Source organism: Arachis ipaensis, chromosome B05 (assembly GCF_000816755.2).
Source record: "Arachis ipaensis cultivar K30076 chromosome B05, Araip1.1, whole genome shotgun sequence".
NCBI classification, from domain to species: domain Eukaryota; kingdom Viridiplantae; phylum Streptophyta; class Magnoliopsida; order Fabales; family Fabaceae; genus Arachis; species Arachis ipaensis.
In genome coordinates, this window is record NC_029789.2 from 143,351,150 (window position 1) to 143,356,659 (window position 5,510).

Sequence of the window (5,510 nt, forward strand, 5' to 3'; positions counted from 1 at the left end):
TTTATACATTTAAATTATACTTTATACCAGTAGTTCATTCTCTATACCTACAAAAGGATAAATGAATAAAACATGCAAATTCAAGCCAACGTACTCATCTCCACCAACAATAAGACAAGAAGAGAAAACTTAAATCGACCTTTTAGAGAGGTAAGATTCAGAGCACTACCTCCAGAGAGAGTGAGGGTGAGAGAGGTGCAATAGAGCAATTTAGAGTTTCTTCAAGTCTTCTTCGTGATTCGGCTTGTCGGTAGAATCAGATTGATTTTGCTTGCTTATTCGCCAACTCGAATTGACGGCACTCGAACTGCAAATCGTGGTCCCTTACTCTTCCACAAAATGTCTAGTGCGATCGTATTCAGAACCTAAACAGGAACGAACTAAGCAAAACGGATTTGCTATGAAGGTTAGTTGGCTTGATCTGAGTGCAGGAACTAAGAAATTACGGATTTGGAGAAACTGAAGAGAATATTATTAGCGAAAGGGGTTGGCTACATGTTATCAAACGTGAATCGCAGGAGCTAACAAATATGGGATTTGGAGAAAAAAGAAAAGTGTGAGTGAAAACTGGGTGAGTGGGCTAAATAAGAGTTGCATTTAACATTGCCGCTAAAAATTTCATTTATCTTATTATAGATGTTAATTTGAAGGGAAAGTATAGGGAGCCAATGACCTAAGCGTACAATGTGTTTAGAAAATATTAGAGATATGATTATTAGTGTTACATTATCCTGTCAGGTTACGCTTTTGTGATGAGTGGTTTCAGGATATGGTATTAGAATTTCAGATCCGGAAAGTCAAAAGTTTGAATCTTGGTGAACCCAAAATTAGCTTTTTATAACATGAGATGTTTATTATCCCTGATATCCGGATGGTTATTATGGATAGTATAGGTGGTATCCGGATGATTTAGCCCATTGTACACATTGTACGCTTAGGCCATTGTCTCCCTAGAGTTTTGTTTAGTGAAGTAACTATCATTTTTAATTTAGAGTAAAATTTAACTTTAATAAAAAATATTAAATTATAAATTTTATAACTTTAAATTATATTTCAAAAATTTTACATACTAATTAAAATTTAGAATTTTAACTTGTTGGATTTAAAAAAATGGTATCAATAAAAATTAAAATAAATAAACTTAAAATTTAAGAATTTGATACCCTTGGATTGAAAAAGAATACAAATTTTGTACATAGTTAGAAAATGAAAATTAATTTTTAATTTTTTTTCTATTAAACTAATCAAATGATAATAAATAGATAGAATAATAAAATGTATGTATAAAACTAATATTCTGAATTTTAAGAGTTAGGACTTTGTTCATTAATATTGTCGTAAATTAATAGTGAGTAATTAAATTAGTTATTATTCTAATCAATTATAGTTAGTATTTTTTTATTTTCTAGAATTAGCTAGAGTTATTTTGTTAAAGATAAATATGTACTTTTTTGTACTCTTTTGGTACTCTTTTTATAATTTTAACATTTATTTTCAATTAAATCATTTATTCTATCACTAAAGTCTCTAAATTAATGCATACTATAAAATTGGGTACTGAAACTGCATTTGGCTAGAAAGAGTACGAATAAAAAAATTTGACAACTAAAAAATATAAATGGTAAAATTGTATGTATATGAATTAGTCTCTTTGATTACATTACAATTTGATTTTTATAAAGTAATGAACAACATAACCACACTAAAAAATTAATGTTAAATTAAGAAGGAGAAATTAACCAATTAACCAAATCAGCGCAGAACTAGTAGTAAGTTAAAAAAAAAAAAAACAAGATTCGAAAATATGGTAGAGTATAGGAATCATAGCAAATGAGAAAATTGCACATCATTAACAACATCTAAAATCAAACTATTAGCCTACTTTATCAATTTTTGGCAGCACTCGAATGAAAGGAGGAAAAAAAAACTAACAATTGGGAAATTGAAAAAGTCTGCGCCCTGATAAATCGAATTTACTTTAGATTAGAGTTTAAAATTGGAAAAAAGTATAAACTGCATAAAAATATTTTGAAAGGAATGGATGAAAACACCAAATTAAACGCGAAATTTTAAAGTGAAAATCGTTCGAATTCGTCACGGTGAGCTTAAAGTATGTGGTAATTGAGAGAACTCATTTCAAGTTGACCACAAACAAATAAAACCGTCCAAAAATTCTACAAAATTTGACCACAAAGATATAAGACATTGCAAATTATTACTACAATCATATAAATTTATCACTATTTTTTATTAGTGAGTATCTTCCCGTTGGTAATACCATATTTCTGGTAATGCGTCGTAACTTATTTAAATTCATGATTCCTAAAATTGAGGTCAATATATATTATTGACTAATTGACCAAACCATATAAGCCTCGCTAATTACTTTTCGTCATCATTGCATTAGAAAGAGTTAGATTAACAACCTATTAGCTAGGCTTAGCTATATCCTTTTCTTCCAATACTTCATTTGAATTTTCACCTTCGTCATTTATGTTTATCATTTTATATATATAGATAATATATATAAGGGGCCGATTATTGTATGTTTCATATGTTTAAGTATAAGTTACATTAGAAAAGACAAGGTATTCTACGAGCTATCCAAAAAGTAGTCATTAACTACGAACTTAGGACAAAAGAAAATTAAAGGGGAAAGAAAAACATGCAATTTCAATTAGAGTGTACATATCAAACATTGTTTCCAAGACTTTTCAAATTAAAAATAGCAATACAAATTTGTACATATGCATGTGCTTCTTAATTAGCTTGCTGACTAAGATACTAATAAAACCATTACAGTACATTCACTAATAATGCCTATAATTACGTGGAATTCGATCTAGTATAACTTAACAAGGAAAACTCTATTGGCCAAAATAATTGACTTGAAATTTATTTTCTTCTCACTCCATGCATAATTATATTTTTTTTGTGACTTGAAAAAAAACAAACAATAACAAAAAAAAAATAAAAAATAAAAAATTGTTTAAAAAAGACAATCTCGTTGAATATATTACTTTCAAATTCCTTTTAAGGCAACGAAAGATTCATTTAAGGAGAAAGAGTCTTCATTGCAGTCTTTGTCATGATGTCTGCGACTGTGTTTGCATCTCTCAAGATCAATCGGAGATCAACACGCCATTTCTAAGATATGATATTTCAGATTTTTAACACCAAAAAATCAATAAAATCAGAGTAGTCCTGTAAATTATTGACAATAGTAAAGGCCTCCACACAGTCTGTCTCACATATAATCAAGGTTGCGAGAACCGGACCGGTCAATAAACCGGTGAAGTCACTGGTTCAATAGCTTACTGGTTCGACCGGGGTTCAACCGAGGTTCAACCGGTTTAATTAAATATTAAATAAAATTATTAAAAAACCTAAAAATAATTTTAAATATATAAATTCAATAATTTCTAACTTAATAAAATTTAAAATTTCACATAATAAATTATCCATAACTTAATATTAGAGGTTCACAAACAACTTCAAACATCAAAATTTATAACTAAACAAAAAAAAAACGCACATAATGGCAAACTCATAATGTTCTACATTCAAAAGAAACAATTACTAGAAGTTTTCAACTAATCAAAGGTGCAACTCATGAAAAGAGAAAAAGAATTGAGCCTTTAATGTACTCATGGATGACAACTTGGAGCCAAAATCAGCCAGAATCTTCTTGGCATCAGTGGTAGGGTTTTTGTTTGATCCTAATGCCTTCACAATATGTCTTGTTGCAGCTATCAAATTCTCTTCTCTTTCTAGTTCAGGAATCACAGGCTCAGATTCCTCAACAGCCATAAGGAACCAAAAGAAAAAACTCCAAACAAAAAGGAAACAAGATTGATTGAACCTTAAATACAATACCACTTCCTTCTGTAAAATTCTTTCACCACACAGCTTCAATAGTAGTAGCTCACAATACACACCACACAGAACAATGAATTAGCAGCAGAACCTTATCAGGACCAATCAATAAAGCTCAAAAAATAAATTTTGCACATGGGTATGAAGAAAAACCTCCTTTTTCCTGCATAAACCCCAAAAAGTTACCTTTTTTAGTCAAAGAGACAGAACAAAACCTATTACTACAATAATCAAGTACTTATATACTACAACCCCAAAAATGAACCATGAACAATAAAAAAGAATAAGAAGAAGATAGCACACAGGCCTACCTCAACCTCCACAGAAGAATAAGGTTAAAACAGTTGGAGTCTTCAGCAAAGATCTGCAGAGACAATAGAAACACAAGAGAGAAGAAACTGAGTCTTACCGACGGCGAGTGAGGACGCGGTGTCGGCGACGCCCCAACGAGTAGGCGAGCTCGGCGACGGCGAATGAGGAGGCGTGCTCGGCGAGAAGCAGGACGCGGTGGTGGTTGCGGCCCTCAACGTCGGCGCTGCTGTGGATGGGTGTGGGTGGCTCGGTGGCGCTGCTGGGGCTTGGTGGGTGAATGCAATGGAAAGGGGAAAGAGGAATGGAAAATTCAAAACTGATTAGGGTTGCTTGGGGGGTACGCGATTTCAGATTTCTCCTTTCTTTTTTTTTAAAAAAAAAAACCCAAAACGACGTCGTTTTGAATCTCAGAGTGCAAACCACTAAACCGTCAAAAAATCAGACGATTCTTCCGGTTCGTCGGTTAACCGTCGGTTCGACCGGTTTTTTCACCGATTCTTTGCCAGTCGGTTTTCGACGTTACCCAGACCGGCTAGGTAACCGGTTCTCGGTTATTCCGATTGAACCGACCGGTCCGGTCTGGTTTTCAGAACCATGCATATAATGTCTCTTTGCCCAAGTCTCATGCTAAAAGAAAGCCTCTCCAAATAGCAAACAACTCTCCTTACAAAATGCTACGACTCTTAATTGTTCCCAAACAGACTCGTTGCCACCTTTCCTTCCAATCTCTGCTAATACAAACAAAATCAACCCGAGCACCATTGCCAAGATAGGTAGCATCACAATTAATCCTAAATGTACCCACTGAGGGGGAATCCAAGAGCCACTAATGGTGGAGGGGATAGACAATCGTTGTAACTCAAAAATATTCTGGAGTTCCTTTTCCAAGGACAAAGCCATACCAGTCACATTGTCTATGGTCAAATGCTTGTGAGGACGAAAGATCTCGTTATTCCTCGAACGCCAAATCCATCAGAGACCAGAAAAGAATCTAAAGGGGCGCTGTTTGCTATTTTGTAAGAACCAATTCATCAAATTCACTGGTTGACAGGAGATCCCTAAAATTTGCTAAACTAACTAGGCTTTTGGACAATCCTAAATGCAATGTAAAACTGATTTCTGACCTAAAAAATATCGTAGACAGCTATCCGTATGCGAAATGTACCTCCTGAAACGAAATGTAGCCGTAGAAAGAACCTTCCAAAGACATATTCATGCATAATTATATACGTTGCTATATGGATTTTCTTAACAAATATTTTAAGAACTTTTTTAATTATAAAAAATTAGAAGCCATTTAAATTTATTTTGTATTCAAAAGT

The 5,510-nt window shown here is 33.0% G+C and overlaps 1 long non-coding RNA gene across 1 annotated transcript; it reads right to left on the reverse strand.

Moving 5' to 3' along the window:
- On the reverse strand, positions 3,867 to 4,302 carry LOC110262643. Its single transcript, XR_002347539.1, has 2 exons — positions 4,188 to 4,302; positions 3,867 to 4,039 (listed from the first exon to the last, which is right to left on the reverse strand). It is a non-coding gene; the product is annotated as an uncharacterized LOC110262643 (long non-coding RNA).